Here is a 13,356-nt window from a genome sequence, read left to right as displayed (position 1 = left end):
AAGCACAATTCAAAATGTTGGTGCTGACCTTGAAAGCCCTAAACGGCCTTGGTCCAGTATACCTGAAGGAGCGTCTCCACCTCCATCATTCTGCCCGGACACTGAGGTCCAGTGCCGAGGGCCTTCTGGCAGTTCCCTCGCTGAGAGAAGCCAAGTTACAGGGAACCAGGCAGAGGGCCTTCTTGGGAGTGGTGCCTGCCCTGTGGAACACCCTCCCACCAGATGTCAAAGAGAAAAATAACTACCAGACTTTTAGAAGACATCTGAAGGCAGCCCTGTTTAGGGAAGCTTTTAATGTTTAATAGGTTATTGTATTTTAGTGTTTTGTTGGAAGCCGCCCAGAGTGGCTGGGGAAACCCAGCCAGATGGGCGGGGTATAAATAATAAATTATTATTATTATTATTATTATTATTATTATTATTATTATTAAAATCATTTTCCATTGGAGTACTTTCAACACACCCAAACACCTCTATTCTTTATATGGGGGGGGGAGGCATGATCAGAGCTCAAGAACACCTGCCAGCCAGGTAGAAACATTCAAGGAGGATGTGAAGCTGGAGGAGGGCCAAATACAGAAGCCTAGAGGGCCACATTAGGGCGCTGGGACCCCTGCTTCCGGCCCTTAGGAACATGACGCACCTTCAGGTTGGTAAAAATACCTCCGAACACCAACACACAGGGCAGCACGTTTCAAAACTTCCTCCTTCTCTAACACCGCAGAGTCAAGACAGGAAACGCCCTCGAATTGTTGCCCAGAATGCTGACCGTGGGCTGGACTCAAAACGACAAAATGGGAAGCAAAGGAAAGATGTGCAAATGCCAAAACTCCGTCAACACACGGCGTGCGCATAGGAACGGCGTCAGGTGTGCTCCAGAGGCAGCTTGGACCACAACCACGCTGTTTTAAGAATAAATAAAAATAATAAAAATAAAAGTTACTTACCTAAATCAGCACACGCATCCAAGAAATCTCCCAACAGATTCAAAAGCCGGGAGCAGTAAATTCACCTGCCTCCAACAAATTCCATGCTCAGCAGTTTCCCAACTCACCATCCAAGCCCCACGCCTGTAAAGATATTGACAACAGGAACAATTATTATTATTATTATTATTATTATTATTATTATTATTATTATTATTATGTTTTTAGATATGACGCGGGTGGCGCTGTGGGTAAAAGCCTCAGCGCCTAGGGCTTGCCGATCGAAAGGTCGGCGGTTCGAATCCCCGCGGCGGGGTGCGCTCCCGTTGCTCGGTCCCAGCGCCTGCCAACCTAGCAGTTTGAAAGCACTCCTGGGTGCAAGTAGATAAATAGGGACCGCTTACTAGCGGGAAGGTAAATGGCGTTTCTGTGTGCGGCTCTGGCTCGCCAGAGCAGCGATGTCACACTGGCCACGTGACCCGGAAGTGTCTCCGGACAGCGCTGGCCCCCGGCCTCTTGAGTGAGATGGGCGCACAACCCTAGAGTCTGTCAAGACTGGCCCGTAAGGGCAGGGGTACCTTTACCTTTACCTTTAAGGTGCCCAGCGTACCTGGGGAAACCCAGCCAGATGGGCGGGGTATAAATAAAATAATAATATCTGCTAGGATGGATCTTTAGGATTATCTTTAAAATCCACCTGTGCCCTAACCACCTAACTTGGCTCACTTTTCTGATCTTGCTGTTCTCAAGCACATCACTGCCAGTTACAGACCAAAGTAGATAGTGCACTCGATATTGCCTCCTGCTGCACGAAGCAGCCAAGTCCATTTAAAGGTTAGAAGAATTGCTTAAATTTAACACCTGCAGAAATTCCGGCGTCCCAAACGTAGTATTTAAAAGCACACTGCTCTTTTTTCCTTTTTGGGCCGCAAAGATTCTTTAACAAGCTGCAAGGCAAATGCATTTAGCACAATCCCAAGTTAAAATACGGATTTGCAGGGAGAGCAGAATGTACACGGATGGCAGCTGAGAAAGAGAAACACACACACGACTTTTTAGAAATGGGTACAAAAGCTGCCTGAGATTCTATGTCAGACAACAACACAGAGACACTCAAAAATCGCTGTGGATTGCGGATGACACACATAATTTCCTGCAGTTAAGTAAAAAGACTCAGGGCTCTGCTTCACGGCAAAGTTTCTAAGCACAGGAAAACTGTTCAGAGCGCACAAGCTTTTGCATGTTACATTCTAATTTGATATGGGGACTCTTGTAGTCGAATGAGAATCATCCCCAACAGATTTCTGTTCTGCGGAGCCCATGATCTCACCTTACGTGATGCTATGGTGAAAGCTGGGAAGTCTGATGAGGCAATACTTGCAAAACAACCTACAGCAATATAGCCAAACAGGAAGAGGCTAGATATAAGCAAGAAACACAGATCGCAATCCCTAGCAGAGCCACGTTCATCAGAATCAGAGTCCCCTCATTTTACACTTGAAAAATAAGACTTTAGAGCAATATGGCCCAAAAATAGCAAGTAGACATTTTGTTTTGGGGGCTTCAGCCACTTAGCACCAAGCTTATATATCCGAGTTTCTAACACTGTTGGTTTCCCATTCTAGGTTTGCTGCCTGATTGCAAGCCACGGTTTACCCGTTCAGACACCACACTAAACTATGGCTGAGCTAACTTAACAATAGTGTGGACTGACACCTAGATCGGTTTACTGAACTTGGTCTGCTTCTTTGCATAGCTGTCAACTTTTCCCTTTTCTTGCGAGGAATCCTATTCGGAATAAGGGAATTACCCTTAAAAAAGGGGAAACGTTGACAGCTATGCTTCTTTGTGAAAGAAATGGGACAAAATAGGTCTTTTGTCATTGATTCAAGTTATAAGCATTTATTCCTGTCAACCGAACATCATGATTGCTTTAAGACACAATTCATTTTAAACTTGCAATGGTTTCAGAGGGAGAGAAATAGGAGTTTGCTTTAATCGCTCACAGGAATCAGTGGTATTTAAATAGCCCTAAAGTCCAGTTGGGGACGCGGGTGACGCTGTGGGTAAAAGCCTCAGCGCCTAGGGCTTGCCGATCGAAAGGTCAGCGGTTCGAATCCCTGCGGTGGGGTGCGCTCCCGTTGTTCGGTCCCAGCGCCTGCCAACCTAGCAGTTTGAAAGCACCCCCAGGTGCAAGTAGATAAATAGGGACCGCTTACTAGCGGGAAGGTAAACGGCGTTTCCGTGTGCGGCTCTGGCTCGCCAGAGCAGCGATGTCACGCTGGCCACGTGACCCGGAAGTGTCTCCGGACAGCGCTGGCCCCTGGCCTATAGAGATGGGCGCACAACCCTAGAGTCTGTCAAGACTGGCCCATACGGGCAGGGGTACCTTTACCTTTAAAGTCCAGTTGAATTATGGCCATACTCTGTCTCATAGAGAAGCACTGGCCCCCAATCCAGACTGCTATGACTAACTCTCTTTGAAAGCAGTGGAGGCGAACTTTATTTTCAACTAACCTCTATCAATTCAGCCTTTGGGACTTTGGCGTTATTAATCTTTCTTGGACTGAAGCCACTCTTTTGCCAATTGCCAACCCGCATGTCATAAAGACAACGATTTGTTGTCTTACGATTCTGCTTGGTCTCCATGAAAACGTACGGAGACAGACAGAAATCCATTCATTTCTTAATTGTACCTTGTCTCTGAACAGATACTTCTCTAGTGCATGACCAAACATTTTGCATTATGCTCCTACCTTGTGAAAGAGACATGCTGAGTTACAACCTGCCCAGTGAGCATGCATATGCAAATACAGTGGTTCTCAAACTTTATTCTCAGGACCACATTTTCAGAATAAAAATCTGCTTGCACCACACCAATTTTTTTTTTTATTGATAAGAAATGCACTTGAAAACAGAAAAACAGCAACTCTTAGCAATGCTTGATTTATAACATAGAACACAGTGACTTTATAATATGATCACGGGACACCCAGAAAGTACAAAACAATGCAGCTACTTAAGAACATGAACCATTTCCAAAATATAATTATAAACGAGTCATCTCTGGTGCTCTGTTTGAAAGGTGCTTCTGGGTCACAACCGGGACCGCCCTCAGTATCACTTGACGCTCTCTGCTCTCATTTTGAAAAGATGTCTATCCAAATTCTGAAAATAAATAAAAAATATGGGCAAGGACCAATTTATGTGCAGCCACATACGCATGCTAAACCCAAAAGTGACTTTAAAAGTGGCAAAAATGCCCCCAAAATAACCCAGAAAGGTCAAAATAATGTGTGAAAACAGTGCCTAGTGATCCCACAAGCCTTTGCAAGTGGAATTCCGGGGGTCCTTGTACTGACCATTGAGGGCTGTGGAGAGTTGGGAGTTTGTGCAAGGAAGTTTGTAAGGAGCGACTGTGGCGATTTTGTGCAAGCTGGATTTCGAAGAGGCAGAGGAACCAGAGACCAAATTGCAAACATGCGCTGGATTATGGAGAAAGCTAGAGAGTTCCAGAAAGACATCTACTTCTGCTTCATTGACTATGCAAAAGCCTTTGACTGTGTCGACCACAGCAAACTATGGCAAGTTCTTAAAGAAATGGGAGTGCCGGATCACCTATGGACTGCAAGAAGATCAAACCTCTCCATTCTTAAGGAAATCAGCCCTGAGTGCTCACTGGACGGACAGATCCTGAAGCTGAGGCTCCAAGACTTTGGCCACCTCATGAGAAGAGAAGACTCCCTGGAAAAGACCCTGTTGTGGGCAAAGATTGAGGGCACAAGGAGAAGGGGGCGACAGAGGACGAGATGGCTGGGCAGTGTTCTCGAAGCTATGAACATGAGTTTGACCAAACTGCGGGAGGCAGTGGAAGACAGGAGTGCCGCATGCTCTGGTCCAGGGGGTCACGAAGAGTCGGACACGACTAAACGACTAAACAACAACAACAACCAAACAAATTTGGAAAACAATTAGTTTCCCCCCGTTTCTGTGCCATTCTCATCCTGAGGACATCTTCCAAGACAATAATGCCCACTTACACCACAAAGAACTCATAACCCACCTACTTTCAGCAGCCAGAAACATCATAGCCAGACATTGGAGAGACCTGTCAGGAGTAAGCCTGGCCCAGTGGTACCAAATAGTATGGGAAACAGCCTTACTAGAAAAATTAACCAATAAACTGAAACTGACACGGGGACAAACAGAAGACGCCTTGACCCCGGTGTGGCTCCCCTTTATCACACACACAGCCCAACAAGACGACGACAAAAATCCACCAACAGCATACAAATCAATATGGCCAACCTGACCCAAAACACCCACCCACCCCACTCACACATGAAAACAAAGACCACCACAGCCAACCACAAATGAACAGCCACACCCTAGGCCAACCCCAACCTCTCTCACCACCAAAGGAACACAAGTGAAGAGCAGAGAACCCGCACAAGCGACGTGGACACCAAACCCTACATATATTAAGTAAAACAGAAACATCGCCACCCGACCTCATCCCCACTCATCTTTCCCCCTTTTCTTCCTAATGTCTCAACAAACGAAACTGATTTGTAAAAATGTTACATTGGGGGGGGGGGGATATACGAGAGAGACTGCACACGCTTTTGTAAAACGAGAAAATCTTTAAGAAAAAAGAAAGCATCCTTTGTATCTCTAGACAAAAAGAGGGAGAAAGCACCTCTTGAAACCAGCATCTGTTGCCCTGCGCAGAAGGCTGCAGCTGTCTCTTCCAAGGCCCAATAAAAGTGGGAGCTGCCTTCTCGAGTGCCGGGCCAAAGCGGTCCTCCCCTGCTAAGCCGCTACTACTAATCAGTTCAGCTCATTAACAGAGCCTCAGATCTCCCAGGTTTCCCAAGCTTTCGTCCCCGCTGCGCAGCAACAAGGATGCAGCTTGCAATTAGAAAGTGACGTTGCAAACAGCGTTAAGGCAGCCCTGCGCCTCGACTGAGTGCAGCGGCACTGCAATGAGAAAAGGATGCAAAGAACAGGGTGTTTTTAAGTTTAGAGGAGACGAGGAGGCAACAGGTTTGCGTGTCGACACCCAAATAAAGACACAGTTCACACAACACTTTTGTTTTGGTTTTCGGCATAATTTTGGCCACAACTTTATTGAGTTACAGTATGTGAGTGGTTGCTTAGGCCAGTGTTTCCCAACCTTGGGCCTCCAGCTGTTTTTGGACTACAACTCCCATCATCCCTAGCAAGCAAGACCAATGGTCAGGGATTATGGGAATTGTAGTTCAAAAACAGCTGGAGGCCCAAGGTTGGGAAACACTGGCTTAGGCATTGGTTAGCGACGATCTGTTCCCACATAGAGGTAGGAACAGAACAACCGTAAGCCTGCGGAAGTCAGCAAGGGTAAACATTTTTGGGGAGAGACTGCAGCTGGGTGCCAGGCTCTCACCTCTCCCTAAATGTTCCCAGGGGATCTTGCGTGGCCCTAGCCCCTTGCCAGGGGTTTGGACAAGAGCATGGCGAGCCCCTGGATACCTTTAACGGAATACCCTTGCAGCAGCAGCATTGGAGGGGCAGGCACAGCCAGCCACACCCCCTCCACCAACCCAAATTAACCAATGCCTAACCACAACCTTGGGACGCGGGTGGCACTGTGGGTTAAACCACAGAGCCTAGGACTTGCCGATCCGAAGGTTGGCAGTTCGAATCCCCGCGACGGGGTGAGCTCCCGTTGCTCAGTCCCTGCCACCGCCAACCTAGCAGTTCAAAAGCACGTCAAAGTGCAAGTAGATAAATAGGTACCACTCCAGCGGGAAGGTAAACGGCATTTCCGTGCGCTGCTCTGGTTCAGCAGAACGGCTTAGACAGTAAATTGAAGCTAGTGGTGGACATGAACAGAGGATGAAAAGAAATCTAATCCCCCCCCCAAAAAATGCAATTTTAGAATCATATATTGAAGAAACGAGAGAAACGCAGGACAATAGCCTCTTCAGCAAGCGTAGTGGGCAGATTTGCAGAACTACAAACAAGCTGGGAGATTGCGAAACTGTTATGCTTACATGGGATGGGGGAAATAATTTGGCGTCTTAAAAAAAGAATAATGCAGAGTCTTAATGTCTGAGAACAGAAACAGAAAACTTGTTCCTCTGTCCAGCATTCGCTATCCTCTACCTCCTATGACTGGCTTCCATTTTGCTACGGGAAAATCCAACATCAACTTCAAACCAATTTGGAAAAACAGCACTAAAAAAGGAGGGCCATGGGGAGAAGGTCCTAATGGGAAAACGAAATGAAAAACCCAAATAGGAAATATGCACGGGTTTGCTCAAGTACGTGTCATCTTTGCAAATAATGCATTCCACTCCAGCTCTACGGCGAGAGCGAGGAAAATTAGCTTCAGGTTATTATGAGGGAGAGTTTGCTGGAACGAGCGGAGGGGGAAAGTGGCTTCGAATATTCTGTCTGATTACATCCAAGGATGGCATCAATTTTGGAGAGAATGAAGTCTCCATTCTCCCGGCACCCTAGGAGAAGCCGTCGTTCCTCCAGCAACAGCAGAAATTAGCAATCGACAGGCTGGAGAGGACCCTGCAGGGTTCAGAAATGAGCTTCCCAAAGGTAGGAATGAAACTGTGACTGCATCAAAGGCTTCTAACAGAGGCAGAAGCAAGGCCATGGAGCAGATAATCAGGTGTGGGAGAGGTTAACTCAGACAGGGACACAGAAAGCCTGGACAGCTCGGATGGTTAGAGCGTGGTGCTGATGTACAGTGGACGCTCGCGTTGCGAACGTGATCCGTACGGGAAGCACGTTCGCAACTTGCAGCGTTCGCAACTCGCAGCGATTCGGTGCTTCTGCGCATGGTGCAATATAGCGCTTCTGTGCATGGGTGACCGGCGAAACCCGGAAGTAACCCGTTCCGGTACTTCAGGGCTTCTGCGAGTCTGTAAACCGAGAAAACACAACCTGAAGCGTCTGTAACGCGAGGTATGACTGTACCGCCAAGGTTGCAGGTTTGATCCCCGTATGGGCAGCTGCACAATCCTGCATTGCAAGGGGTTGAGATTTAAGAATTATGCCATAAGGGAAAGCAAGCAAAGCCACAATCCCAAAAATCAAGCTTTCCAGTTTAGCCAAGCAGCTCAGCAAAAGTCAACACAATAGGGCCAGATTTGATGAAGTGAACATGTGTGAGGACCAACCAAAGTCGCTGACCTTTTTTTAAGGACGGAAGTTGTTGACCTTCTTTTAGGATTTCCCCCCAAAGTTGTTGACCTTTCTTTTTTTGGGATTGAAGTTGTTGACCTTTTAGGATTTCCCCCCACGAAATAAACAGCCACAGGGGCCGGGTTAAACCGACCGGCGGGCAGTTAGGCCCCGGGGCCGGACTTGGGTTAAATGGTGTCAGCAACAGTTACACCCCATTAGGGGACAAGCACCGGGCAGGATAGGTGTACACTAAGATACATGACCTCAGCAACTTTAAATAGGGAACATTGCAGGATCCAAACTCCTTTGGCAATGTCTTTAAGCCCTCTCCCATCGTGGGAACAGTATACCTGCTTCTATGAACCTACGGAGCCCAAATGGCACTTTAAATGGTGAAATGCAAACATTTGACAAAATAACAGAGCTGTTTTCTAAACATCAGGTGTCTAACCCAGCATAACCATCTTCGGCGCTGGAGTGAACATGCGGACCATGAGGGCATTGCATCACGGTTTAATGATCTGATGGCTCTGGATGTGACGGTGCCCGTCACCTGGCAAATTTATTCGCTGATTTTGCAGGTCTTGGGAGATGAAATGCGGAACAGCATGCAGGTAAGCTAGAGAGAGGCTGGGGAAGCATCACCGAACGCTCAGCACTTCTTGCATGGGAACCGGTTTTCCAATCGACATGCGCTCTGGCGGAAATGCAGTATCGTTTGCAGATACGGGTGGCGTTTGAGCATCTCAGCACCAAACAAACCCACAGCTCCCCGTGCTCAACAAAAACACAGAGATGGGAGGGAGCGAGATTGTAACGCAAGCCCCTGGCTGGTGCAGAAAACCCAGAGCTGGAGCATCCCTCCAGTGGCTCAATGTGAATTAGCCTGGTCCTCTATTCCCTTTTCCCTTTCCTCTTCTATGAAGAAACCCTTTCTGGGATCCTGCATTTAAATTCTCCCCTGGTCTCCTTGCCGGCCCTAGTAAGACCAGCTTGGCCAGTTAGCCCTGGTGATCATTTGATGTCTACTGACTGGTTTTTGTTGTTGTTTTCCCCCAAAATGACCCCTGAATTTTATTGATATTGATGCTGCACTTTGTGTTATATTTTATGCTGTTTTTAAGTCCCATTTTAAGCAATGTTTTATATTTGCTGTTAGCCGCCCTGAGCCTGGTTTTTAAACCGGGAAGGGCAGGGTATACCGTATTTTTCGCTTTATAAGGTGCACTTTTCCCCTCCTAAAAAGTATGGGGAAATGTGTGTGTGTGTTATGGAGCGAATGCAGGCTGCGCAGCTATCGCTGAAGCCAGGAGAGCGAGAGGGATCGGTGCTTCCGCTGTGCAGCAATCCCTCTTGCTGTTCTGACTTCGCTTCGCTGGAGAGGTACTGCGCAAAGAGGGAAAGAATATTTTTTCTCTTGTTCTCCTCCTCTAAAACTAGGTGTGTCTTATGGTCGGGTGCATCTTATAGAGTGAAAAATACGGTAAATAAAAATTTATTATTATTATTAATGTGTCAAGAGAATCTCTGGCTGTTAACCAGGAAGCTGGTGGTTCAAGAGCACCCAGGGAAACGCTTTGGGCAGGATTCCTGTATTGCAGCGGGTTGGACTAGATGACCGCGGGGGTCCCTTCCGACTCTACAAATGCGATTCTATTATCTCCATCAGATGGCTTTCCTGCCGCCTATCTTCCCTCTTCTGTGTGACTTGAGCTCCTATCATCCCTGCTTATTCCCAGGCTTGGTTTTCCAGGAGACATTTGTGATACAGATGCCACAGCTGTGAAGCCAACTTCCAGGAATGCCATTTCTCTCTCCTTAACCCTGGGATTTAAGAGCAAGGCATTGAACACAGAGCCAAGGAGTTCAAAGCGAGCCCCCTAACCCACAGCCGTTCCTTTCAATACGCAGACAAGTCTTGTGATTGACATCCAATTCTAGGTCTCTCCCAGTGCCCATCTGGCGCTTAATGCCGTCAGCAGACAGCGCAGGATGAACTATGATACGATAATCTTTATTATAGTTGTCACATACAGAACAACGAAATTGAAAAACCTACACAAGACAATTCAAAAACCAATAAGCCTGCTATCCCAACCTGGTTAGCCCGCTAAAAACTCTAATACCCCATTTTTAAATACAATATACTCCCATAGAGTGGACGTGCGTGGCGCTGTGGGTTAAACCACAGCGCCTAGGACTTGACGATCAGAAGGTCGGCGGTTCGAATCCCCGCGATGGGGTGAGCTCCCGTTGCTCGGTCCCTGCTCCTGCCAACCTGGCAGTTCGAAAGCACATCAAAGTGCAAGTAGATAAATAGGTACCGCTCCGGCAGAAAGGTAAATGGCATTTCCGTGCGCTGCTCTGGTTCGCCAGAAGCGGCTTAGTCATGCTGGCCACATGACCCGGAAGCTGTATGCCGGCTCCCTCGGCCAGAAAAGTGAGATGAGCGCTGCAACCCCAGAGTCAGTCACGACTGGACCTAATGGTCAGGGGTCCCTTTACCTTTATACTCCCATAGAGACTCCTTACACTGCGTTTAAAACCAAAATCACATTTGGATAGAAACTGTTTCTCAGGCGGCTAGTCCTAGTCTTTATAACCCTGGACCTTCTTCCAGAAGGCAGAAGCTGAAAGAGATCATTTCCAGGGTGCGCACTGTCCTGCGCTATCTCTGCAGCTTTCTTATGGCACCTGGAAGCGTAGATTTGATCCAAGGTGGGAAGAGCGCACCCAATTATTCTCTCCGCAGTCTTTACAACCCTGGACAGCATTGTTTTTCCCTGACCGTATAGCTCCCAAACCAAACACACAGACTATAATTTAATACACTCTCAAGAGTACAATGGTAAAATGCCATCAACAGGTCCTCTGAGAGATTGTTTTTCCGGAGGATTCTCAGAAAATAGAACCTCTGCTGTGCTCTCTTCATCAGGTCTTTGCTGTTTTCTCCCCAGGTTAGGTCATCTCTCAACTCCATTCCCAGAAATCGAAACACTGAGACCTGTTCCATGCACTTCCGCTCAATAATAACACGCAAAGACCTTCGACAACAATGCTTTTTAGGAAAGGAAAAAGCACCCAACAGGCTTGTAGGAGGTGTACAGGCCAGATTCTGCACCTAGGGCTTTATCGGGTAACATGATATCACCAAAATGTAGGAGAAACCGGAGAATGGAACGCAGTATTTGCAAAATTGGAAGCATTCTCACCTGTCACTTTAAAAAGAAACGCAAACCTTCCAAACCAGTGATTCCCAAACTCGAGTCTTCAACTGGTTTTTGGACTACAGTTCCCATCATCCCAGACCACTTGTCCTACTAGCTAGGGACGATGGGATTTGTAGTCCAAAAACAGCTGGAGACCCAACTTTGGGAAACACTGTTTAAGACCAAGCATTAGGAACCTCCAGGTGCTAAGAAGGGCCATAGCTCAGTGGCAGGCTTATCTGCCCTGCAAGCAGATGGTCAAAGGTTCGATCCCCAGCAGCTCCTAACAGAAATCCTAGAACTAATGGTATAATAAGGCACCCCCCCCCCCAGTTCCTTAGGAAATGAAGCCTGATGAGGAACAGTTGAGGGAGCTGCGTATGTTTAGCTTGGGTAAGGAGACTGAGAGGAGATAGGATTGTTGTTGTTTAGTCGTTTCTGATTCTTCGTGACCCCCTGGACCAGAGCACGCCAGGCACTCCTGTCTTCCACTGCCTCCCACAGTTTGGTCAAACTCATGTTGGTAGCTTCGAGAACACTGTCCCACCATCTCGTCCTCTGTCGTCCCCTTCTCCTTGTGCCCTCCATCTTTCCCAACATCAGGGTCTTTTCCAGGGAGTCTTCTCTTCTCCTGAGGTGGCCATAGTCTTGGAGCCTCAGCTTCAGGATCTGTCCTTCCAGTGAGCACTCAGGGCTGATTTCCTTAAGAATGGATAGGTTTGATCTTCTTGCAGTCCATGGGACTCTCAAGAGTCTCCTCCAGCACCAGAATTCAAAAGCATAGGAGATAGCATAGCCATCTTCAAATATCTCAAGGCCATGGACAATGTAGCAAGCTAGGCCTGATGGGAGATGGCGTTCAACAACATCTGCAGGACATGCTCCCTGCTCCCATCAGATGTCAAGGAAATAAACAACTACCTGACTTTTAGAAGACATGTGAAGGCAGCCCTGTTTAGGGAAGTGTTTAATGTTTGATGTTTTATCATATTTTTTTAATGTTCTGTTGGAAGCCGCCCAGAGCGGCTGGGGAAAACCAGCCAGATGGGTGGGGTATAAATAATAAATAATAATAATAATTATTATTATTCCTCCTGTTCTAGACCGGCTGTGAAGAACGTTTGAAAGCTTGCAAGAAATGTGTGCTAAGGACGAAAGAAGAATGGCAGATAAAATTAATGGACGATGCAGAATTGGACAAAATGACAGGAAGGATTTGAAACCTGCAGGACCAGAGATTTACAGAAGATAGGAAGAAGAACCGTATTTTTTGCTCTATAAGACTCACTTTTTCCCTCCTAAAAAGTACGGGGAAATGTGTGTGCGTCTTATGGAGCGAATGCAGGCTGCGCAGCTATCCCAGAAGCCAGAACAGCAAGAGGGATTGCTGCTTTCACTGCACAGCGATCCCTCTTGCTGTTCTGGCTTCTGGGATTCAGAATATTTTTTTTATTGTTTTCCTCCTCCAAAAATTAGGTGCGTCTTATGGTCTGGTGCGTCTTATAGAGCGAAAAATGCGGTATGTGAACTATCTGAAGAGCAATTGTAATCAATAAATTACGCTAGTGGGACTACAAGAAGTTTTGTAAGGAGAAATATGTGAAATGTTACAAAATAGATAAAGAATAGAGATGTAAGTTATGAGATTTAAATGTAATAGGGAAAATAAGAAATGTATACAGTGGTACCTCGCAAGACGAATGCCTCGCAAGACAAAAAACTCGCTAGACGAAAGGTTTTTTTGTTTTTTGAGCTGCTTCGCAAGACGATTTTCCCTATGGGCTTGCTTCGCAAGACGGAAACGTCTTGCAAGTTTGTTTCCTTTTTCTTAACACCGTTAATACAGTTGCGACTTGACTTCGAGGAGCAACTCATAGAACGCGGTGTGGTAGCTTTTTTTGAGGTTTTTAAAGACTTTGGTGATTTTTGAAGCTTTTCCAAAACTTTCCCGACACCGTGCTTTGCAAGACGAAAAAAATCGCAAGGCGACAAAACTCGTGGAACGAATTAATTTCGTCTTGCGAGGCACCACTGTA

At 46.8% G+C, this 13,356-nt stretch overlaps 1 protein-coding gene across 1 annotated transcript in view; it reads right to left on the bottom strand.

Moving 5' to 3' along the window:
• The window catches only part of PTP4A3 (protein tyrosine phosphatase 4A3), a 96,233-nt gene that overhangs the window by 73,648 nt on the left and 9,229 nt on the right, over positions 1–13,356 (bottom strand). Inside the window, exon 2 of the mRNA XM_028736059.2 lies at positions 948–1,070. The gene's annotated coding sequence lies outside the window, so the exon portion shown is untranslated. The remainder of the gene's footprint in view (positions 1–947; positions 1,071–13,356) is intronic.

Source organism: Podarcis muralis, chromosome 8 (assembly GCF_964188315.1).
Source record: "Podarcis muralis chromosome 8, rPodMur119.hap1.1, whole genome shotgun sequence".
Lineage (NCBI taxonomy): Eukaryota > Metazoa > Chordata > Lepidosauria > Squamata > Lacertidae > Podarcis > Podarcis muralis.
This window is presented reverse-complemented; position numbering and strand designations above follow the sequence as displayed.